This window comes from Capra hircus, chromosome 1 (genome assembly GCF_001704415.2).
Source record: "Capra hircus breed San Clemente chromosome 1, ASM170441v1, whole genome shotgun sequence".
NCBI lineage: Eukaryota > Metazoa > Chordata > Mammalia > Artiodactyla > Bovidae > Capra > Capra hircus.
In genome coordinates, this window is record NC_030808.1 from 103,948,776 (window position 1) to 103,975,878 (window position 27,103).

Genomic DNA, 27,103 nt, shown 5'->3' on the forward strand with positions numbered 1-27,103 from the left:
TTTTTTCATTTAACCTATTTTTATTTTTTATTGAAGTATATTTGATTTACAATGTGGTGTAATTTCTGCTGTGCAGCAAAGTGATTCAATTATATATTTTTGCATATACATATATTTACATTCTTTTTTACATTCTTTTCCATTATAGTAAGACTTTTTTTCTTATTCCTAAAGCATTTCTATTTGTTTTTTTTTAAACTTTTTATTTTGTATTGGAGGATAGTCAATTAACAATGTGATAGTTTCACTGGGACTCAGCCATACATATACATGTATCCATTCTCCCCCAAACTCCCCTCCTATCCAGGCTGCCACAAAACATTGAGCAGAGTTCCCTTTGCTATATGGTAGGTTCTTATTTTCCATTTTAAGTATAGCAGTATGTACATGCCAATCCCAAACTCCATAACTTTCCCATCCTTCCATCCTTCCCAATGACTACCATAAATTCTTTCTCCGTCAGTATGTTTCTGTTTTGTAAATAAGTTCATTGTGTCATTTCTTTTTAAATTCATTATATAAGGGATGTCATATGATATTTCTTCATCTCTGTCTGACTGTAAACCTATTTAGCATGCGAGCATATATATATCTATAGGATATTTGATAAAATTAATTTCCTAAAATTGCATATCTAAGGAAGCTGATTTAACTCATCACAAAATCACAGACACCTAGAAAAACTGAAATAGTATTCATTTCTTTATTTGCTCCTTTAACAAACACTTCTTTGCTCAGTTCTCTGTCAGGCATTCTTTTAGGCACTGAATATAGAGAATGAGATTTAAAAAAAAAAGTTAATTGCCTTGCTTGATGGCTTATGCATTGTAGTGGGAGAAGACATATAAAACAGAATTTGATCAATTAATTAACAAGAAAATATTCTAGTCTTCAAGTTCTCAACCTTGAGTGTGCACTTAATCACTTTGAAAATTTACCAATGTTTGTGTCATTCCCCTAGAGATTTTGGTGTGAGTCCTGTGTGTGTGAATTTTAAAAATCCCCCATAGGAGTCAGAAACTAAGACACTTAAGTTAATCAGAGAATTAAGTAAAGAAATATGATAGAGTTTTCCAATTTCTGTGATTCTAAAACCCACTAGCTTGATGTCTCAAACAGCTCCTTAAAATATACTCAAGGCTTCCAGAGTCACAAGTATCTAAATTTCATTGGAGCAGGAGTTCCATTCAATAGAAATGCAGAGGATGTCTGAAGGAGTACTTTAAAAAGACTAAAGATGGCTTGCAAAATATAAAATAAATTTCTGAAGATCCTGAGAATGAGATTTAAAATGGAAAATACCCATGTATCAAAGACAAACATGAGCTCAACTGATTGAAGGAAGGGATTGAGAATGAGTATCAGAATTTTAGTGAAGGCTGAATATGGTAGAAGAGGAGATTAAAATGCTATGGAAATATTGAAAAGCCCTTGAGTGATCAAAACATTGGAAGTAAATTTTTTATCTCTTTATCATCTGTCTGTATCAGTGCAGATACTTTATATATATACTATCTTCTCTATACTGGTAAATTTTTTGGTTCATTTTAGTTCTTGGCACTCTTCCTGGTCTTCTTAAGCTATATATTTCAAACTCAGCTATGCAATTTAACTCAGTTGGATACCTTAGTGTTAGTGTGCAAAAAAGACTAAACTTTCACCTAGGCTGTATCTTGGACAGAAGATCAATTTTTATTAGAGATGTGAGTTAATAAGTTTCTGCCTCTTTTAGTTCCTTTTCTCATTCATTGAGGGGTAAGATCCAGATTCAATGAGATGAATAATTTTTCAAAGTCATTATCAGCCAAAGGAGAGTATATGGCATATAACCATTATGTACAAAACACATAATTTAAAAATGTGTATTAAATTTTGCCACTTATGGGCTATGTGATATCTAACATGCTAAGTAGTTAATCTTTCTGTGTAGATTCCAAGTTGATAACAGTAGAAATAAAGCAATAAAACACATTCTGTATTTTCAAAAATTATTCATGGTAAATTCTACCAGGATTACATTTTACTTTTTTTGTGTTTGTGTGGAAGTATTTGATTTAGGAAATTCCCACCCAAACCCAATGGATAATAAAAATATTAAGGATACAACTTAAATTATAAAATGCACAGTTAAAATATGATATAATGCCTTTGTTTTATTACAACTCACTATATCTCAGTAGTGCTTATTTTCATAATTTAAATGGTAAAATATTAACTGGTCAACCAGTCATTTAAAATTTTAGTGACTAACTTAACAAAGTCTCCATAGTTACTTCTACAAAAGTCTATTTGCTAAAATGGTCACTATGTTAAAACAGGTGAATATGATAAGCAGTCAAATAAAGTTTGTGGTATGTGGATGCTACAATATAGTTACAGTGAATTTGCTGACATAATACTGATTATGTCTGCAGGATCATATGAATAATGTTTCAACATTGGTAGATTGGTAGATTCCCTTTACCCTAGATTATAAGAAACAGCAGTGGTTAGTTTTAAAATTAGAACTTACACATTTCCCCCAAGTGAAAATGAAAGTCACTCAGTCATGTCCAACTCTTCGCGACTCCCTGGACTGTAACCCCCAAGACTTCTCTGTCCATGGGATTCTCCAGGCAAAATTACTGGAGTGGGTTGCCATTCCCTTCTCCAAGGGATCCTCCCAACCCGGGGATCAAACCCTGCTCTTCTGAATCGCAGGTAGACTTTTCACTGTCTGAGCCACAGGGAAGCCCTATTTTCCCCAAAGCCTTTCTTTAAAAATACATATTAATTAAAGTAAATAAATAGTTGCCTATAAAGACTACATAGTCCTATTGTTAACTTACAGTTTGTAAAAAATAGTTTCAGTCTTAACACTGTTTGGATCTTTACTCAGCTTTCAGTGCAGCATAATTCCAACTGAAATAGTCAATTTTGTTAACATATTACAGGGTCATAACTTTTTTCATTTTAAATGGAAATCCCTTTAGCTATGTTCCTGGGACAGTTTTGTTTTCCTCCATTCGCCACATCTCAGAAAGGGTATCTTTGAACTCTACATACACTACAGTGGCTTAGTTCATGCATTTCTTATCACAGTAAATGCAGGGCTAGGATTTTATTCCAAGTCCCTTGATGCTATCTCCATCACTACTCTGGTGTACCAAATGACTTACATTTTTATATTACTGAAAATAATAAACTGATTTAATTTTCCATTTAAAAAAATCTATCAAATAAATACTAGTTTGACCAGAAATATTGGCCAGCACTGGTTCCTTTGCCTTTCTAATTGCACTAGGTTTTGATAAGTGAGAATCTAATTCTTAAAAAGTTTATCTGGTAGCAACTTTGGAAAGAAGCCTTTGGTGAAAATATGTACTCAAGTTACAACAAAGCAATTCTGTTCTGATTTAGAACTTTTGTTTTATTGTTCTTCAATAAGGTTAGATTTAAACTTAATCTAGCTTCATTTCACATTACAAGTGCACATTATAGATTATTTCATAGTTTCCTTTTTTAATCCTGTGGGTAATTTCTTCAAGGCCCCAAATATATAAAAATTACTAAACCACAGCATGATAATAGCTTTTCCCTCTGGGTACAGATATAAGAATATGTAGCTCATTACAAGTCCTCAGAGTTTCTATATTCCCAGCAGGACAGCATTCTGCAAAATTTATAAATATGCTAAGCTTTTCCAAATATTTGTCATTGCTTAATAAATTATGCTGGTTAATATCATATCCAATCAAATATTCATTTTAAACATCAGGAGGCATGGTTTCAGCTAAGACTTTAGTTAAGATCTGTGGGTCAGTAAGGATATATTGTTTTTAATCAAAAAGAATAATGAATTGAGGCACACACAGTAGCATAGGCTGAAAATCTGTAGTGAAATTTGTCCTGCCCTCATGCTATTAACCTAATTACCATACAATTTAAAATTAATAATAAATAAGAGGCTTAAATTAGACTAGACTAAAGTATGGGCAATTATACCAAGAAATTTAATAGAAGACAAAATGAGTTTTATCAATTAATTCTAATTATATTTGACTTCTCTGAAACTATCAAAATGAAATGGATTAAATCTCAAATTAAAGAGAATAGAATTTTTGATTGAGTCACAATAAGACAATAGTGTAAATCACCCCCTGCCTTTTTATCATGTTATATTCCTTTGGAAGAAAAGTTTTTAGCACTGTTTGAGTTTTAGGTCATGCAGTATCAGAGCATTGCATTAGCAGAGAAGTGATAAGATTTATTCCCTAAACAATAGTTTTAGGTCTTTGGTTACACATCAGAAGAATACTTGCCTTGTTTTCTATATATCTGAAGTTAACTGAAAGCTCTGCTCAGTTTTACAAAAACACTGCACTGATGCTTGAGAATATATATGACTATAGAATATATATGACTATACCCCATATTTTTAGTCTGAGAACAACTCTGTTAGAAATACAATTGCAGAATGTGTGTGTGTGTGTGTTTTAACGGAGAATTACTAGCCATCTCTCTAACTATGATCTCTGTCCCATCCTCATATTCTTCTTCCCTGAAAATTAAATGCACTTAAGATTTTCTGAGGGTATTCTGTACATTTCTTACCTCTCTTCTCTAGTTTTTAGTTATTTGCCCCTATAGTTTTGTGAACTTTCTTCTCATCTACTATATATTCACTAATTGTTTAGCATATCACATCTGCTATTAAATATATCCAGTGAGAGTATGTCAATGTTGGATTTGCATATAGGAAAATACATACATGTTTAAAGAATAGATGAGATTTGTCGAATTTATACATCTTTACAAAACTGACAAATTATTTCCATCATCCTAGAATATCATGCATGTTCCCTTAGTCAATCCCTACTCCCATAGTCATTCAGGATTGATTCTGTGCCTAATTTTTTCGTTCAAATTAGTTTTTGTGATTGATCCTTGCTGTTGCATCATTGTTAGTTTATTTTTTTAGCATTAGTGTTCCTTTATATGAATATACCAAAACTGTTTATCCATTCTCCTGGTTTATGGTCATTTGGATGTCTTCTAATTTTTAGCTATTGTGAAAGGATATCTATAAAAGTTTTTAAGTCCTATTGTATTAATGTATATATAAAAGTCTTCATTTCTTGAGTCAAGTGTACATTGTGAAATTGGTAAGCTAGTGGGTAAGTACATGATTAGTATTATAAGAAACCACTTTTGCCAAGTGGTTATAATAGTTTGCCTTCTCTCCAACAACATATGAAAATTCTAGTTTCTCCACATCCTTGCCAGCATTTTGATATTGTCTGTTATTTCTTGTCATTTAGATGAGTGTAAAGTGTGATATCATCATGATGTTCCTATTACTTCTCTGACCAATGATGGCACTTTTCATGTCTTTATTGGCCACTCATATATCTTCTTTCGTGAATGATTTATTCAAATAGTTTGCCTGTTTTGTCAATTGGGTTGTCTTCTTACACTATAAGCATTCTTTATGTATTCTAAATAAAAGCCTTTTGTCAGACATAAGCAGTTTTTTTCTCCTGGTATGTGACTTGACTTTTTATTTATAAAGAGTATATTTTCTTGTTAATTCTTTCCATTGTGTCTTCTCCTGCCCTCAACCTTTCCCAGCATCAGAGTCTTTTCCAGTGAGTCGGCTCTTTGCATCAGGTGAACAAAGCATTGGAGCTTAAGCTTCAGCACTAGTCTGTCCAATGAATATTCAGGGCTGATTTCCTTTAGAATTGACTGGTTTGATCTCCTTACAGTCATAGGGACTCTCAAAAGTCTTCTCCAACACCACAGTCCTGAATATTCTTTGAAAGGACTGATGCTGAAGCTGAAACTCAAATACTTTGGCCACCTGATGTGAAGAACTGACTCATTGGAAAAGACTCTGATTCTGGGAAATATTGAAGGCGGGAGGAGAAAGGGACAACAGAGGATGAGATGGTTGGATGGCTTCACCGACTCAATGGACACGAGTTTGAGTATACTCCAGGAGTTGGTGATGGACAGGGAGGCCTGGCGTGCTCCAATCCACGTGGTTGCAAAGAGTCGGACATGGCTGAGCGACTGAAGTGAACTGAGCTGAACTGAACACCACAGTACAAAAACAATTCTTCAGCATTCAGCCCTCCTTATGGTCAAATTCTCACATCCATACATGACTTACTGGAAAAACCATAGCTTTGACTATATGGATTTTTCTGCAATGTGATGATTCTGCTTTTTAATACATTGTCTAGGTTTATTGTAGTTTTTCCTCCCAGGAGCAAGTGTCTTTTAATTTCATGGCTGCAGTCACTATCTGCAGTGATTTTGGAGCCCAGGAAAATAAAGTCTGTCACAGTTTCCATTTTTTTTCCCCCCATCTATTTGCCATGAAGTGATGGGATCAGATGCCATGATCTAAGTTTTTTTGAATGTTAAGTTTTAAGTCAGCATTTTAATTCTTCTCTTCACCTTCATAAAGAGGTTCTTTAGTTCCTCTTCACTTTCTGCTATAAGGGTGGTATCACCTGCATATGTGAGGTTATTGATATTTCTCCCTGCAATCTTGATTCCAGCTTGTGATTCATCCAGCCTAGCATTTCACGTGATGTACCCTGCACACAAGTTAAATAAGCAGTGTGACAATATGCAGCTTTGATGTACTTCTTTCCTAATTTTGGACTAGTCCACTGTTCCATGTCTGGTTCTAACTGTTGATTCTTGACCTGCATGCAGGTTTCTCAGGAGGCAAGTAAGGTGGTCTGATATTCCCATCTCTTGTATTTTCCACAGTTTGTTGTGATCCACACAGTCAAAGGCTTTCACATAGTCACTGAAGTAGAAGTAGATGTTTTTCTGAAATTCCTTTGCTTATTCTGTGATCCAATGGATTTTGGCAATTTGATCTCTGATTCCTCTGCCTTTTCTAAATCTAGTTTGTACATTTGAAAGATCTTGAAGCCTAGCTTGAAGGATTTTGAGCATGCTCTCGCTAGCATGTGAAATGAACACAATTGTGCAGTAGTTTGAAGATTCTTTGGCGTTACACTTCTTTGGGATTGAAATGAAAACACCTTTTCCAGTCCTCTGGCCATTGCTGAGTTTTCCAAATTTGCTGGCATATTGAGTGCAGCCCTTTAACAGTATCATCTTTTAGAATTTGAAATAGCTCAGCTGGAATTCCATCACCTCCACTAGCTTTGTTCATAGTGATGCTTCCTAAGGCCTACTTGACTTCACATTCTAGGATGTCTGGCTCTAGGTGAGTGGCACACCATCATGATTATCTGGGTAATGAAGATCTTTTTTGTATAGTTCTGTGTATATGATCTTAGTCAGGATAAGTTTTTTCTGTATGTATCTGAAATGTATATTTAGTGAATGAATGGGTGAGTGATTGAATAACTAAATAATTTATTTTACTTGGAAAATTATTTTTTTTCCTTAAGAAATATTTATTTTTCAAGAAACCATCAAAATATTTTCTGTTTCTTTGAGAACCTTTGAGGAAGCATTACTAACCTCTCACCCTTAACATAGTACTTAGTTTGTACCATTGGTCACATTTTATTACAGTTTAATACATGTCTATTTGTCTGCTATTCTTATTTAAGTTTGAAACCAGACTATGCTTGAGAGAGATAGTGGCTGTTTCATAAATACATGTTTAAAGAATAAATGTATTAAAAACTATTTGGACATTGTTGACCCACTGAGTAAATATTATTTTCTATTTGATAGGAACACTGCTTACATTTAAAGACAATAACTTTTCTATTAATGCCATCATTCAATCAAGAGCCTAAGGTACTGACATACGTTATAAAACAGCAGTTCACAGAGAAAAGCACTTTAAAATTTTCAGTGTGAATATAAAAGTTAAATTGATTAATATAAGTGACAACTTGTTGCTCAAATTAGAAGGATGGGCTCACAAATCAATAGTTAAATGATAGTTGTGTCCATCCTCAAGATCTGTGCAATGGCACATTGTTAGTTCACAAAGCTATTGTGGAGAATATCATGGCTATATAATCAAACATTAATACCCCAAAATGTCCAAATACTACATTTCTACTAGTAATAAACCTCTGAGTAAAAAAAAAAAAAAAATAATAAGAAAACCTATTGACTTTGTTCAGGGCACGAGGATGAACATCAAGGTATCAATATTTACCTATAATTTCTGTATATTTAAAAATAAGCAAAAGTCAAATTCCATATAAAAGCAATAATAGCTTTAGTTTCTTTAAAACAAGCTATGTCAATACTTTAAAAAAATCTTTATTTTCTATTTTTAATCTAATATTTTATCAAATATCCAGAATAATTTTTTGGATTAAATTTCCAAATTAATAATCTCATTTCATATTTCTCCAATATCTAAAATATCCAGCATATATGGGAATTATAATTACAGGATTTAGTCACACCTGAATATAATTTTAATCTGAAATTTAGTCAATCCCTAAATTTGCATTTATTCTCCCTTCTGGCTTTAATGTCTGGAATATTTACCCTTAGTTGCATGTCTGTTCTCTCTTTGAACTACTATTACTGGGAAGAAATTTTGTGATAAACTTTTATAAAAAGCTTGTGAAATATTTACAGTCACAAACTTAAGAATTCAAGAGTAGAAATTATAGCCAATAAACAGACATTTTCAATCAAAATATCAACAGAATGTCACCTTTTACTAAAAGTTAAAGGTCTGGAAAAAAGTACTCTATACTGGTGATTCATTTAAACATAGACAAGAATAATTTCACGTTCATAATGAAAAAGATGATAATTGGAAATATTGTCATTACTGATATAGTCATTCTGGATTGTTGGGAAAAAACAACAACAACAGTATATCTTAAGGAACTCTTCTGGTGAATTGTATGCAATTACTAATATTTAATTTTTTTAACCTAATAACAGTAATTTTATATGCTTCAAGCTAATATCTGCCAAGGACTTTGGCAGTTATTTTGCACTAGTAGCTATAAGTGATTTACCTTAGTAACTATAGCTGATCTGTAATAATCTATATCAACTTCTGAGTGCTAATGAGATCACCTTAATTTTTTTTCATTGTATTTGAATATTTCCCATTGATAAAACTACTCAATCATCAGTCCCCAAATGACACCTCAAATAGAGAGTTTCCATACCATATCTTGGAGAGAAAGTGGAATCTTATGCATTGCTAGTGGGAGTGTAAATTGGTTGAGCCTCTTAAGAAAAATATTTAGCATAAGTATATAAAGGCAACCTTTTATACAATAACTTCAGTGGCAAAAGTGGTAAAGAACCTGCCTGCCAGTGCAAGAGAAGTGGGAAGCGTGGTTTCGATCCTTGGGTTCGGAAGATTCCCTGTGGGAAGAAATGGGAATCCACTCATGGACAGAAGAGCCTGGTGGGCTATAGTCCATGGGGTCACACAGAGTTGGACATTATTAAGCAACTGAGCATGAGCAATGATCATTAAACCCAGCAGTTTTATCTCCTTCATATATGCTCAAGGAAAACTGCTTAAGTATTGAAAAAGACATAAAACAATTTATAATAGCAGAATCCTGAATGGGCCCAAATGCATATTGGCAGAAGAATGAATTAATAAATTATACATATTTAAACTGAAATGTTTTATAACAGAAAAATATACTTAACATACAAAACAAACCTAATGAAATGACAATATATATTTGAATGAAAAATCCCCCCAATAGTACTTAGAATGTGATATCTTTTTAATGAATTTAAAGGTTTTATTGAAAGCTAAACCAAAAAATTAAGAGATAATATAGTACATAAAAAAGCAGGGGGCTATTTCATACAAGATTCAGGATAATGGTTAATTTGGAATGGGAGTTTGGCCAGGCGGTATATATTGGTAGATGTAAGATGTTGCCAACTGTCCAGTTTTGTTTTCAATTTTCTGACGAATGTTATATTATTATAGATATGTACATAAATGGACTTCCCTCGTAGCTCAATGGTGAAGAACCTGCTAGCCAGTGCAGGAGATGTGAGTTTACTCCCTGGGTCAGGAAAATCCCCTGGAGAAGGAAATGGCAACCCACTCCAGTATTCTTGCCTGGGAAACTCCATGGACAGAGAAGCCTAGTGGGCTATAGTCTTCAAGGTAGCAAAGACTGGGATAGAACTAAGCTCACACACAAGTATGTAATTAAAGACTTCTTGTGGACAAATTGTCATAAAGCAAATATTGCTATTAATTCAATTCAATGAATATGTAGTTCAGAATAAGAACATAAATGAATAGTGAAGTTAAACCCCTGGGAGTTAGGTAATATGCCCATTTACAAAAGAGAAAAGACACAGGCAAGTTTGTGCAGGTATTATTAGTTAGATATATATTTCTTAAAGCTACTTTACAAAAGTAATGCCTGGTTACATATTTGATGAATGACACGAGAGCCTGTCTTGCCATAAGTGTAGCTAATCTGTCATCCAGGCAGCGTGTCAGAAATGTCTATCATCAGAGACAGTTTCTGAGTTTCTGAATTCTTGGCTTATTTTTCAGAAATTTCCCTGATTTTAGTGAACCAGTCACATGTAGAGGGCTTGTGGACATATTATCTCAGCTCCAGCCAAGCTGACCTTGCTCTGCTTTCCACCTATTATGCCCAGAGGTTCTCCTCAGTTCAGTTCAGTCGCTCAGACATTTCCAACTCTTTGCAACCCCATGGATTATAACCCACCAGGCTTCTCTGTCCATGAAGATTCTCCAGGCAAGAACAATGGAGTGGTTGCCATGCCTTCCACCAGGAGATCTTCCCAACCCAAGGATTGAACCCAGATCTCTCACACTGCAGGTGGATTCTTTACCCTCTGAGCCATCAGGGAAGCCCAGAAGTTCTCCTAGATTTTCCCAATTCTAATCTATAACACAGCCTCCTTAGAAAGGTCTAACTGACCTCTCTACACAAAATAGCACCCCACCCCACCTCAACCTTGTCAAAATTGCTCTATTTTTTCTTTCAGCTCCCTCTTTTCTTTTATTAAATTTCTTCAACTTCATGCTTTATCACCCATTTATGTAATTGTTCAGTTGTTTAATTTTTTTACTCTTAATTTATTACTATTTATAATGTAAATAACTTTATGTATTATTTATTTTTAGACTTAGCAGTATTTTATGTCAGTTTGTTGTGCTTTGAAAGTTGATAACAGAGGACACTTTTTTAAAGATATTTTTATGATATTTTTGACTTGTTTCTATATGATCATGGGAACATATAAAAATAAAGCTCTACATCTTTGGTTATCTGATGGAAAGTTTATACAGTAAAGAATTCCAACCAGGGAAAATTTTTTCAGTAAACGTATACTTAACAGGGAAGTCTTCATCATTGTTTTCCTTGGCAAGTATACCTGCCTTGTGATTTTTAGATTTGAAGAAGGTATCTTTGCTGTGTATGTTGCCTTACCTACTAACCATATCATAAAATTGCTGTTTGCTGAAATACCAAGAGAAGTAGATAGCTCTCCCAATAGCTTTTATGTCATTTATATGAGTATCAGTTTGGGCTAATTGAACTAAGACTGTCCCCATCTATCATGGAAATTAAGATACTTGATAGACTGTTCTCTGGCTTTGTCCTTTTTCTGCAAGGTTTCTCACCATGTTCAATGCACTTCAGGAACTCATTCAAATATTTTACACTGACTTGAATTTAGTTTTGGTGTGTTGCTTCATTAGAAGCAATAAAGAGGCTTGAATAATGATGCTTGCTAATGAAATAAAAATACTGCAGAACAACAGCAGCAGGTTCCTTCATCCCTCTCTCCTGATCGAGCATTAAACACCGTTTTAAGGTTTTAATGCAGGAGGATATACTATATGTATCCGTTAGGTTTCTGCTGTGTCATTTCAGTTATTGCTAAGGATGACTTGCTGTTCAAACTGCATTGTATCCAGTCAGCATTACTCCATAATATAAATTGTCTAAATTATAGCTTCTGAAATGTGTATGATCTAGACTACAGGACAAAAAAAAAAAAAATACAATTCTTAGCAATGCTAAATACAACTGTAACATGTATTTGGGTTCTAGTTTCTCATGAATAATACTTGTTTAGGAAATTAAGGAAGCTTTATTTGCCCTACTGTGTCAAGTATAGCTTGTATTTGTGTAATCTGTTGCCTTTTTGGTTTCCTTTCCAAAAAAAAAAATTGATTAGATTTATAATAGGATTTTTATTTTTACAAAGAATAAAAATATCATATATAGAAACAGACTATTTGAGCTGGAAATAACTTTAGGTTATTTGGTTCAACTCCTTTTTTACAGAGTAGGAAATTATATTGGATTTGCTATCAAAATGGAATTGATCTTAAGCATTAACTTTAGGTGACTAGAAAATGTTTTCTTTTTAGTGAAGCACATGCATGATCAAAGAAAACTGAGATATATTACATATTCTGAAATTTGACACCCCATTGGACATCCCACTGATATCTTCACTGGAATATTTTAATTATGATAAGTGTTGTGATCATTACATCTCAAACACTTCTGGTTTCTTGTTCTCAAATACATGGATAAATGCCAAGTAAATGGCATCTTTAACAGAAAGAAGTATGGAAATATTTGATGAATTTCAGATCATACATGGAATATTGAAATCATTTAATGCAGTTCAAGCTGTAATCAAATAAGAAAATATTTGAGCAACTTAGTTGGATTCTGCGAGTTTGAATAGATTTTTTCCCCAGAGTTGTTAAGGTGTGATATTGACAATGGTCTGGTACTACTCTAGACCTTTTGCTCTTCCCAAAAGAAAAATAGTGGAGTGGTCTGCCTAGATTTATGTAGAATTATAGTACATTATATTTCTGGCTTTTGTCTGTATGCTTTATTTATCAAAATGTAAATCTTTGTGTAGCTTTATCCAACATCTCTCAATATGAATTGCTCTAAAACATCTTGATCCTTTAAAGGCCTCTGAAAACGCAAAGTAGGTAACAATTAGATCATATTTTCAGGTCTATATGTCCTGCTAACAGAAGAGTGCCAAATATATGCTTTATTTTTAAGGAATGTATAGACACCAATTTTAAGTCTCTAGCAGTTAAAAAATATATCAATTGCATTAATTGGGCACATTATAAATAGCATGGGGATGACCCAGAGAGATGTTATGGGGAGGGAGGTGGCAGGGGGGTTCATGTTTGGGAACGCATGTAAGAATTAAAGATTTTAAAATTAAAGATTTTAAAATTAAAAAAAATACATATGTAAAAATATACATGTAATATGTGAAGTGTATGTATGTACATTGGCTGACTAAAAAAGTACATAAGTACAACGAAAAGGATGGATGGAGTACCACTGGTGACGAGCAGTGGGAATAGGTCTCAACTCAGTTTTGAGATGCTGGAAAATATTTAGTGAAGGGGTGATTACAATTATAGAAGAAACAGAAAAATCTGTTAAACATTCCCACAAAATGAAGCATAAGAAGTCCAAAACCATAGGAGGTAACAGTCAAAAGAGCAGGGGTTTCATTCAAACAGCTCTAGTTTTGATTCCCAACTCAGCCACTTAGCTGTCATATTTTTGACAAGTTTCCAGATGTTTTGAACCTTGTTATCTGTCTTAGCTCATGCTGCTATAACAAAATACCATGGTTCAGGGTGGTTTAAACAACAAAAATTAATTTAACATAGTTCTGGAGGCTGAGAAGTTTAAAATCCAGGCACTGGCCCATTTGGAGTTGGTAAGGTCTCTCTCTTCTGGCTTGAAGGTGACTTTTCTGGCTATGTCCTCAGATGTGACCCTCCCTTGGTGTTGCATGCAAGCAGGAAGAGAAGGAGAGAGTGACCTCTCTTTCTCTTCTAAGGTCACTGATGCCATCATGAGGAGCCTACTCTAAATAGTCTAACCCTAATTACCTCTCAAAGGCCCCCTACTCATAATACTGTAACTTTATGGATTAAGTCTTTAGCACGAGAATTTGGGGAGGAGGAAAGACATTCTCTATACTGTTGTTGTTTAGCCCGTCAGTTGTGTCTGACTCTAGGCAACCCCATGGACTACAGCACTCCAGGCTTCTGTGTCCTTCACTTCTTCACCATCTCCCAGAGTTTGCTCCAACTCATGTCCATCGAGTCGGTGATGCCATCCAACCATCTCATACTCTGTTGTCGCCTTTTACTCCTGCCTTCAGTCTTTCCCAGCATCAGGGTCTTTTCCAATGAATCAACTCTTCGCCTCAGGTGGCCAAAGTATTGGAGCTTCAGCATAAGTTCTTCCAAGAATATTCAGGGTTGATTTCCTTTAGAATTAACAGGTTTGATCTCCTTGCTGTCCAAGGAACTCCCGAGTCTTCTCTAGCACCCTAGTTCGAAGCAATCAATCCTTTGATTCCTTTTGATTGAATACAACGGCACTCAGCTTTTTGTATTGCCCAGCTCTCACATCTGTACATCTCACTTTCTGTATATAACAGTATTCTTTTCTGAAAATGGCATAATGTAGACCTTGCCTGGATTTGTGAGCGTCAGAACACAGTAAACCTGGTGCTGCGCTAGTACTGTTGCTGCAGTTTGTGAGCAGCCAATGAGGGAGTCAACAGCTGATCAGCACAAAATGGCTCCTGCTAGCTTAGCTCTGTAGCCGAGAACACTCAAGTTCGAACAAAATGTGCTAGAAGACATATAAGGAATTTACAAAACGAGCTGCCAAATGGTTTTGAACTCTTAGCTTATTATCTGTGTAAGAGGTAGAAAGTTGAGAGTGCAGTTAAAGAGATAAGCAGAATTACATTGGCAAATTTTTTTGGAGTGCTGTGTGTTCTCATCCTCACCTTAAACCAAACGGGAAGATTTTCTGAGAACCACTTGCCAACCTTCCCATGTATCCCCACATCTTGTCAAACATAGAAGTGAGTCTGAAACACATCTGAGAAGCATGATGATAAAAGGACTTTTATTTGCTTGGAGTGGTAGGAAAGACAAGACAAACGTACACATTTTCCTTCCGTCAGACTTGAGCCATAAGAGGATTTGTCAGGTACTGAAAAGAACTTTCCCAACTGGATTAAGGTTGAGATGATGAGTTGAGTGTCCTGCTAGGTTTAAACCCGAGGGAGGCCTGGGGGTGGCTTAAAACGGAGAGACCTCAGACCTCTGGAGAAGACCTCAGTAACAAGAAAGCAGGAGTTGGAACTATCCGGTGAAGAAGGGAGGATTCTCTGAAAATACAAGAGAAAATAATTTTAAGAAATAAGTCAGTATGGAATAACTGCCAGGTTCTAAGAGGGCCAGTAGCAGATCAAAATAGAATTAGGCTACACTCATCACCCCCAAATCACCTCTCATCTGCTTGAATCCTTGAAGGAGTTTGAGTGAACAGAAAATGAAGTTAAAGAGTGAGTGAAGACTTGGCAAAGGAAGAACACATTGGGATTTTCTTTTCATTAAGTGCAGATTTGCAGATTTTAGTAGCATTCAGTTGGAGAGGGAGAGATGCTTTAATATAATTGAGGTTTAGAGTTCTGATTATTTTATTATTTAATCATTTCAGCTCATGCAATGGAACTATTTTGAGGCTTGGAAATACCTAAGGACCTATCCCTGTATTTATCCCAAAGGCACACAGAATCAAACTAGTAAATAATTTTGAAGAGATGGCAAAAGACATAAAGTTACATATGGAGACTAATATGTTTAATACAATAGTTATATTACTGTATAGTCATTAATAATTGATATTAAATAGTTTATGCTAGCATTTTTATAATTTCAGGAAATTATATGTACTTAACACAGATTTTTCCCATTTTGTAAAATTAAAGTGAACTTTTTGAAAACTGTATATGTAGTAATTTAAGCCTATTGCTACCATTCCCAAAAGTTAGGTATTATTGTCTCTGGGCATATCATCACACAATTTAAAGATGATATTACTTAAGGATCCAAAAATATAGATTTCATTAACTATTTAATATTCTATTGGGCCTTAAGATCCTCATAAGTGGATATACAAGTCTTTGAGTTTCAGCTGTGTTTGCATTTGTGATGCTGTTCAGGAAAATACTCCTCACAGGAATACCAATTATTAAAGAATTGTCTTCAGTATAACATATAATCAGTAAGGCAGCCAACAAATAAAGCAACCCAGGGATATGTTCTTCTAGCCTCCTGTCTGAAGTCCAAGGAATTTATCTAGTTAAAAAAGCAGCTGTTGACAGTGTCACTAAAAACAAAGCAGTAAAGATAACCAGAAATCTTTAAGTGCTTTTGACTGCCCTTTTTGAGTATATGTGGGAAACAGTATTTGTTTTCTTTATTGTTCAAAATATGGAGAGAAAAATTAGCATCAAGTTAGGTTCCTATTTTTCTGAGAAGTAGGAAGAGTAAAAATGTTGAACTTTATAATGGTATCAAATGTATCAGAATGGACTGTCACAGGTATATTGTTATATGTAAGCCTCATAGTAGCTACAGAAAAAATGCCTATAGTAAGTACACAAAAGGTGATGAGCACGGAATATAAGCATACTACCAAAGAAAGTCATCAGACTACAAAGGAAGAGGATAGGAGAGTAAGAAATAAAAAGGAACTACCGAAATAGGAAAGCAATGAACAACATGGCAATAAGCACATACTTAGCCATAATTGCTTTGAATGTAAATGGACTAAATTCTCCAATCAAAAGATATAGAATGGCTGAATGGATTAAAAAAGAAAAAAAAAAAACATATCCATCTGTATGTGGCGACAAGGCTGAAAGGACACACACAGACTGAGATGAAAGGATGGAAAAAGATCCTTCATGCAATTGGACAGCACTAATTCTTGAGTAGCTACACATATATCTGAGAAAAAAGCTTTAAAGCAAAGACTGCAGTAAGAGAAAAAGAGGATGCTACAAATGATAAAAAGATCAATCCAACAGGATATAATAGTTGCAAATATTTATGTACCCAACAAAGGAGTTGTATCTAAATCTGTAAACAAATTAACAAATTTGTAACAAATTAGCAAATTAACAAACTTATAAACAAGTTAACAAAGAAGTTGTTCCTAAACTTGTAAACAAAGAAATTATACATAAATATTTATGTACCCAACAAAGGGCTTCCATGGTAGCTCATCTGGTAAAGAATCCACCTGCAATGCAGGAGACCTCAATTGGATTTCTGGTTTGGGAAGATCCCCTGCAGGAGGGAATGGCTACCCACTCCAGTATTCTTGCCTGGAGAATTCCATGGACAGAGGAGCCTAGCAGGCTACAGTCCATTGAGTTTCAGAGTCAGACACAACTGAGTGACTTTCACCATAACAAAGAAGTACCTAAATATATAAAGCAAACATTAATGAATATAAAGCAAGAAATATATATCAATTCAATAATGGTAGGATCCAAATACACCAATGGATTGGTCATCCAGATGAAAATCAAATAAAACAATAGCCTTAGATAATATGTTAGACCAGAGAAACTTAATAGATATTTAGAAAACATTCCATCCAAAAATAACAGAATGCACATTTTTCTTAAAAGCATATAGTTTTTCTGTTTGGGATCATATCTTAAGCCACAAAATAAGGGATAAACTTAAAAGGATCAAAATCCTATTAAGCCTGTTTTCCGTCAATAGGATATAATTAGAAATCAGTTACATGGGAAAAAAACTGGAAATTCATAAGTACATGGAGATTAAATAACATAATACTGAGCAATTGATGGGTCAGAAAAGAGATCAAAAGAGAAATACTTTGAGACAAATTACAAATGGAAATGTAATTACCAAATTGGGAATGCAGTGAAAGCAGTTCTAACAAAGAATTTCATACTGATGAATACCTACCTCCAGAAAGAAGAAAGTTTTAAATAAGCAACCTATCTTTAAACTTCATGAAATTAAAAAAAAAAAAAAAGAACCAAAGAACAGATTTTGGTAGAAGGAAGGAAATAGCAAATATTATAGCAGAAATAAGTGAAATAGAGACTTAAAGTCAATAGAAAAAGATCAATGAAACTAAGAGCTAGTTCTTTTAAAAGACTTAAAAGTTGACAAACCTTTGGCTGGATTCATCAAGAACAAAATGATTCAAAATAAAAACAATGAAAGAGGAAATATTATAATTGATAGACAAAGACAATAATAGACTACTCTAATCTTTTATATGCTCACAAATCTCACAACTAAGAAGAAATGAAAAAAATTCCAGAAATATACAACCTCCCAAGACAGAATCATGATGAAATAGAAAATCAGAACAAATGAATGACTAACAAGAAAATTGAATAAGTAATCCAAAACCTCCCAATTAACAAATGTACATGGCCAGACATCTCCACTGGTCTATTGTACAAAACGTTCAAAGAGGAATTAATAGCAATCCTCTCAAGACTCTTCCAGGAAAAAAAGAAAGAAAGAAACAAATGCTTCTAAATGAATTCTACCAGATCAGGATTATGCTGATACTAAAACAAGGTAGACACTACTGTATATATATTCCAGTATCCCTGAAAGACATAGATGCAAAATCCTCATCATATGTTAGCAAACTAAGTTCAAAAATAAAAGGATGCACCATACAACATTATCACGTAGGGTTAATTCCAAGGATAAAGATGGTTCAACATTAGCAAAGCAGTCAGGGTGATATATCACATTATCAAAATAAAGAATAACAATAATCACCTCAATAGATGTAGAAACAGGATTTGGTAAATTCTATTTTTGAGAAAAACTTAATAAAGGAAGTGTAGAGGGAACATACCTCAACAGAATAAAGTTTGTAGTTGACAAGCATATATTCAATGATAAAAAACTAAAAGTTTTTCCTCTGAGATCAGAAAAAGGACCAGGATCTCCACTCTTACCACTTTTATTCAATATAGGATCAGATGTCGTATCCAGAGCTCTTGGGAAAGAAGAAAAAATAGCAGTTATCCAAATTGGAAAGGCAGAGTTAAAACTTTTGCTTTGTTCAGATGATATGCTAAAATATTTAGAAAACCCATAAGACTCCATTAACAACTATTAGAACTAATACATGGATTCAGTAAAATTGCAGGTAACAAAATAAATACTCAGAAACGTGTTGCATTTCTTTGCAGTAATAAGGAAATATCAGAAAAATTAAGAAAAGAGTCCATTTACAATTGCATCAGAAAGAAAAATAAAATTTAAGAATAAATTTAATTAAGAAGGTGGAAGACTTCTATATTGAAAACTATTTAGACATTAGTGAAAGAAATTAAGACAAATAAATGGAATGATATTACATGCTCATGGATTGGAAGAATTAATGTTGTTATTGGAACAACGTGGATTGGAAGACTATGCAATCCTAAAATGTATATGGAACTACAATGACCCTAAATAGGCAAAGTGATCTTAAGAAAGAAGAACAAAGCCAGAGGCATCATGCTTGCCTACTTTAAACTATATTACACATCTCTAGTCATCAAAAACAGTTTGGTTATTGGTATAAAAACAGACACCTAAATCAATGGAACAGATCAAGAGTCCAGAAATGAACTTATGCATATATAGTTAATTAATTTGGTTTACCGTCTGAGCCACCAGGGAAGTCTATTAATCATTAGGGAAATGCAAATCAAAATCACAGTGAGATATCATGTCACACCTGTAAGAATGGCCATTTTCAGAAAGATAGGAAATAACTTCTTGGTAAGACCATGGGAAAATCCCCCATAGGGATATATATTGGTGGCTCAGATGGTAAAAACATCTGCCTGCAATGTGGGAGACCTGGCTTCAATCCTTGGGTCAGGAAGGTCCCCTGGAGAAGGATATAGCAACCCACTCCAGTACTCTTGCCTGGAAAATTCCATGGACGGAGGAGCCTGCTAGGCTCTAGCCCATGGGGTTGCAAGGAGTTGGACATGACTGAGGACTTTACTTTTACTTCACTTTCATATTGGTACAGTCATGCACTGTAAAAAACAGCATTGGATGTGCTCAAGAAATTAAAAATATTCCAATTTCCTGGGAATATAACTGGAGAAAAACATGATCTGAAAAGAAATATTTATCCCAGTGTTCATTGGAGCACTATTTACAGTAGCCAGGACATGGAAGCAACCTAAATGTCCATTGATAGAGGGATGGATGAAGAAGATGTGGTACATATGCACAATGATATCTTACTCAATTATAAAAGAGAATGAAATAGTACCATTTACAGCAACATAGGTGGACCTAGAGGGTGTCATACTGAGTGAAGTAAGTCAGTGAAGCAGAAATGTCATGTGCTATCCCTTATATGTGTAATCTAAGAAGAAATTGTACAACTGAACTTATAAAACAAAAACAGATTTAAATGAGCTTACAGTTGCCAGGGGGAAGGATGGGGAAAGGGATAGTTAACAAATTGAGGATGGGTATGTACACACTGCTATATTTAAAGTGGATAAAAACCAAGGACCTACTGTATAATGCATGGAACTCTGTTCAAAGTTATGTGGCAGGCTGGATTGGGGGTGGGGTGGAGGGGGAGAATAGATAATAAATATAATATAGCTGAGTCTCTTTGCTATTCACCTGGAACTACCACAATATTGGTTGTTAATTGGCTGTACACCAATACAGAATAAAAAGTTTTGAAAAATACTAAAAATGAAAGCCATCTTCTGATATAGCAGTTCCACTTCTGAGTATCTGAAGAAGATGAAAATAATCCAAAATATATGTGTACCTCTATGTTCTTTGAAGCATTATTTTAATAGTTGTCTTTGAACAACTTAAGTGATAGGAAATTATGGTATATATACAATGGTGTAGTATTTGGCCATAAAATATATATATATATTAAAATCTTGCTATTTGTGACACTATGAATGGATCTCAAGAACATGTTAGTTGAACTAATACAGGGAAAGAAAATCACCATATGATCTCTTTTATGTGTGGAATCTGAGGAAAAAAATTACCCACAAAGCTCATAGGTGTAGAGAACATATTGGTTTCAAGAGGAGGTGGTGGATGGCAGAAATGGGTGAGATGGTTTTTTATCTGCAAAAAAAATTGCACACATTTTTAAATTTTTCAAATAGGAAAAATTGGCATCAAACTAGGTTCCTACTTTTTTGAAAATACTGTTTTAATGGTGTTTTTATTTTTAAAATATACCATCTCTACAATACTATAAAGTGCTTTGAATAAACTTTATCTTTTGTTAAAAGTAAGGAGGTGGGAGGGGGTTCATGTTTGGGAACGCATGTAAGAATTAAAGATTTTAAAATTAAAATAAATAAATAAATAAAATTTAAAAAAAAGTAAGGTATCACTCTGACTGTAGGTCATCTTTAAGGTTACGTAAAGATGCTAATGCTCCCCAGGTGATTCAGGGATAAACAATCCACTTGCTAATGCAGAATGCAAGAGACAAGGTTCCTTCCCTGGTTGGGCAGATCCCTTGGATTAGGAAATGGCAATCTACTCCAGTATTCTTGCCTGGAAAATTCCATGGACAGAGAAGTGTGGTGGGCCATGGTCCACAGGGTTGCAAAGAGTCAGACATGACAGAGCACACCTACCCACATACATACACACTGAAAGATTTTAATAGACTTCAGATTTCATATAAGTATGAATAGATATTGTGTATAAAATATTTATATACTAAAATCCTTAGAATATATTGGCTAGAATATATATTAGAATATATTGGCTTATTTTTTAAGCCATATATTCAGTTTAGTTCAGTTCAGTCACTCAGTCATGTCCGACTCTTTGTGACCCCATGAATTGCAGCATGCCAGGCCTCCCTGTCCATCACCAACTCCCGGAGTTCACTCAAACTCATGTCCATTGAGTCGGTGATGCCATCCAGCCATCTCATCCTCTGTTGTCCCCTTCTCCTCCTGTCCCCAGTCCCTCCCAGCATCAGAGTCTTTTCCAATGAGAACTCTTCACATGAGGTGGCCAAAGTACTGGAGTTTCAGCTTTAGCATCATTCCTTCCAAAGAACACCCAGGACTGATGTCCTTTAGAATGGACTGGTTGGATCTCTTTGCAGTCCAAGGGACTCTCAAGAATCTTGTCCAACACCACAATTCAAAAGCATCAATTCTTTGGTGCTCAGCTTTCTTCATAGTCCAATTCTCACATCTGTACATGACTACTGGAAAAACCATTGCCTTGACTAGATGGATCTTTGTTGGCAAAGGAATGTCTCAGCTTTTTAGTATGCTGTGTAGGTTGGTAATAACTTTTCTTCCAAGGAGTAAGTGTCTTTTAATTTCATGTTTTAGGTATAGACCAAAATGATTCAGTGATACACATGCACACACACGTATTCTTTTTAGATTTTTTGCATTATAGGTTATTAAAAGATAGTGCATATAGTTCCCTATGCTATAATGTAGGTTCTTGAAGTTCATTTTAAAAATATAGTCTGTAACTGTTAATCTCCAAATTCCTCCCTCCCCTTAATTCCCCTTGGTAACTGTAAGTTTGTTTTCAAAATTTGTGCATTTGTTTCTGCTTTGTAAGTAAATCCATGTGTATCATTATTTTAGATTCTACATATAAGTGATATCATATGATATTTATTTTGTTTAACTTTCTTCACTGAATATAATTTCTAGGTTTATCCATGATGCTACAAATTACATTATTTCATTCCTTTTTATTGGTGAGCAATATCCCATTGTATGTACACACAATGATATGTACATAAAATGTACATTTTTCCACCATTCAACATTTATCATATACATATATCTCTTTTTCAAATTATTTTCCCCAGATCATTACAGAGTATTGACTGGTGTTTCCTATGCTATATAGTAGGTCCATGTTGCTTATCTACTTTATCTATAACAATGTGTATCCATTAATCCCAACCTCATAATTTATTCATTCCCCCTCACCTTTCCCCTTTGGTAACCTTACATTTGTTTTTGTAGTCTGTAAGTCTGTTCTGACTTGTAAATAAATTTATTTTTATCATTTTTAGATTCCACATGTAAGTGATATCATCTGATTGTTGTCTTTCTCTGGTTTACTTCACTTGATATGACAATTCAAGATCCATCCCTGTTGCTGCAAATGGCATTATTTCATTATTTTTATGGCTGAATAACATTCCATTTTATAAATATACCACATCTTTTTCACCCATTCATCTCTTGGTGTATATTAGGTTGATTCTATGTCTTGACGATTATAAAGAGTGCTCCTGTGAATATTGCTGTGCATGTCTGTTTACCAGTTAGAGTTTTCTCCAGATACATGCCCTGAAGTGGGATTACTGGATCACATGGTTTCTCTAATTTTTTTGAAAGATATCTCCATAATGTTCTCCTTAATGACTGTACCATTTACATTCCCACCAGCAGTCTAGGAAGACTCTTTTTTGCCATATTATCTCTACATTTATTGTATGCAGACTTCATGATGTTGGCCATTCTTCACACCATTCTGACTGGTGGGAAGTGATACCTCATTATGATTTTTATTTCTCTAATAATTAGTGATAATGAGCATTTTCTCATGTGTTTATTGGCCACCTGTATGTCTTCCTTGGAGAAATTTATTTTAGGCCTTCTACTGAGGTTTTTTTTTTTTTTTTTTTTTAAATGCAGTACAGTTCATTTCAGTCGATCAGTCATGTCTGACTCTATGCAACCCCATAGCCTGTAGCACAGAAGGCCTCCCTGTCCATCACCAACTCCCGGAGTTTACTCAAACTCATGTCCATTTAGTCGGTGATGCCATCCAACCATTTCATTCTCTGTCATCCCCTTTTCCTCCCACCTTCAATCTTTCCATCATCAGGATTTTTTTCAAATGAGTCAGCTCTTTGCATCAGTTGGCCAAAGTATTGGAGTTTCGGCTTCAGCATGACTCTTTCCAGTGAATAGACTCTTTTCCTTTAGGATGGACTGGTTGGATCTCCTTTCAGTCTAAGGGACTCTTTAAGAGTCTTCTCCAACACCACAGTTCAAAAGCATCAATTCTTCAGCACTCAGCTTTCTTCATGGTCCAACTCTCACAGCCATACATAACTACTGGAAAAACCAAAGCTTTGACAAGATGGGCCTTGTTTGGCAAAGTAATATCTCTGCTTTTTAATATGCTGTCTAGGTTGGTCATAACATTTCTTGCTAGAAGTAAGCGTCTTTTAATTTCATGGCTGCAATCACCATCTGCAGTGATTTTGGAGCCCAAAAATATAAAGTCAGCCACTGTTTCCCCATCTATTTCCCATGAAGTGATGGGACCATATGCCATGATCTTAGTTTTCTGAATGTTGAGCTTTAAGCCACCTTTTTTACTCTCCTCTTTCATTTTTATGAAGAGGCTCTTTAATTCTTCTTCACTTTCTGCCATAAGGGTGGTATTGTCTGCATATCTGAGGTTATTGATATTTGTCCTGGCAATCTTGATTCCAGCTTGTGCTTCTTCCAGCCCAGCATTTCTCATGATACACTCTGCATAGAAGTTAAATAAATAGGGTGACAATATACAGCCTTGATGGATTCCTTTTCCTATTTGGAACCAATCTGTTGTTCCATGTCCAGTTCTAACTGTTGCTTCCTGACCTGCATATAGGTTTCTGAAAAGGCAGATCAGGTGGTCTGGTAGTCCCATCTCTTTCAGAATTTTCCACAGTTTATTGTGATCCACATAGTCAAAGGCTTTGGCATAGTCAATAATGAAGAAATAAGATGTTTTTCTGGAACTCTCTTGGTTTTTATTGAAAAAAAAAATCCAGAATTTTGCACATTACTTTACTAGCATGTGAGGTAAGTGCAATTGTATGATAGTCTGAACATTCTTTGGCATTGCCTTTCTTTGGTATTGGAATGAAAAGTGACCTTTTCCAGTCTTGTGGCCACTGCTGAGTTTTCCAAATTTGCTGGCATATTGAGTGCAGCACTTTCACAGCACCATCTTTTCGGATTTGAAATAGCTCGACTGGAATTCCATCACTTCCATTAGCTTTGTTCATATTGATGCTTCCTATGGGTCACTTGACTAAACATTCCAGCATATCTGGCTCTAGGTGCGGGATCACACCATCATGATTATCTGGGTTGTGAAGATATTTTTTGTATAGCTTTTCTGTGTATTCTTGCCACTTCTTAATATCTTCTATTTCTGTTAAGTCCATACTATTTTGATATTAGTTTGTTTGTTGATTTGGTATTATGCTATATAAGATTTTTGTATATTTTGGAAATTATTTCCTTATTGTTTGCATTATTTTGCACATATTTTCTTCCTTTCTGTAGATATTATTTTCATTTTTAATAGCTTCCTTTGATTGCAAAAGCCTTTAATTTTAATTAGGTCCCATTTGTTTATTTTTCTTTCCATTATGGTAGCAAATGAATGAAAAAAATATTGCTTGAATTTATGTCAAAGAGCGTTCTGCCTATGTTTTCCTCTAAGAGTTTTATATTAGCACTATCTGGTCTTACATTTAGGTCTTTAATCCATTTTGAGTTTATTTTTTGTATATGATATTAGAGAATATTCTGATTTCATTCCTCTACAGGTAGCTGTCTTAATTTTCCTAGCAGTACTTATTGAAGAGCCTGTCTCTTCTTCGTTTTATATTCCTCCTTCCTTTGTCATAGATTATTTGACCATAGCTTGTGGGTTTATTCCTGGGCTCTTTTCTATTCCTCTGTTTGTTTTTGTTCCAGTACCATACAGTTTTGATGACTATAGCTTTGTAATACAGTCCTTCAGGGTTCATGATTCCTCCAGCTCTTTTTTCATGCTCAATTTAGTATTGGCTATTTGGGATCTTTTTTGTTTCCATACAAATTTTAAAATTCTCATTTCATTTTTTTAAATGTCATTGATAATTTGATAAGTATTGTGTTGGATACTGTCTTGTTAAGCAATAGATATTCAATTTGTGAAGTATTTAAGATTATGGACAAGTACCAAGCTAACTGTTTGATAAAAATTAATAAATGTAAACATTGTATAGTCATTCCTTGAATATACTGCAACTTCAGTTCCAGATTACCACAATAAAGCACATATCACAATAAGTAATATTAATTTATTGGTTTCTGAGTGCATATAAAACTTATATTTACACCAAATTGTAGTCTATTAAATGTACAGTTGTTGTGCTGATGCAAAGTCATGTCTGAATCTTTGTGACTCCATGGACTGCAGCACATCTGGCTCCCCTGTCCATCACTATTTCCTGGAATCTTGAGAAAGAAGAGAAGGGCTGAGGGAATCATGAGCCCTGAATTTGGACTATACTACAAAGCTACAGTCCTCAAAACTATATGGTACTGGCACAAAAACAGACATTTCCTGGAGTTGGCTGAAATTCATGTCCATTGAGTCAGTGATGCTATCCAAGCATCTCATCCTCTGTCAACCTCTTTTCCTCCCTCCCTCAGTGTTTCACAGAAACAGCGGCTTTTCCAATGAGTTTACTCCTTACATCAGGTGGCTGCAGTACTGGAGTTTCAGTTTTAGCATCAGTCCTTCCAATGAGTATTCAGGGTTGATTTCCTTTAGTTGACTGGTTTGATCTCTTTGTAATAACATTATGTATAAAAAATAATGCTCATAGTTTCGTTAAAATTTTCAATACTTTATTGCTAAAACTATGCTCACCATTATTAAAGAATTCAACAAGTTGCAATCTTTCTATCTGGTGGAGACTCAGCTTTATGTTGATGACTGCTTACTGATCAAGGTGGTGGCACAAAAGGTTGGGGTGATTGTGGCAGTTTATTAAAATAAGGCAACAATAAAATTTGCCACAAGTAGTCTTCCTTTCACAAATGATTTTTCTGTACCTTTTAATAATGTTTGATAGCATTTTACCCACAGTAGAACGTCTCAAAATTGGAGTCAATCCTCTGAAACCCTAGCATTGTATAATTAACTAAAAATTTCTGCAATATTATTTTTTTGTCTTTTAAGTAAGCTTTATAGCATCATCATCTGAATAAGAAGAACCTAAGATGGAATCTTTTCTTTGCTCTGCATAAGTAGCAACTCTTCTTCCATTAACCTTTTCTCAAGAGATTGTAGCAGTTCACATTTTTAAGTTTTACTTCTAATTCTAGTTTTATTGCTATTTTCACCTCATTGAAACTGCTTCATGAATCAACTTCTTTCAAACTCCTGTTTCTCTTG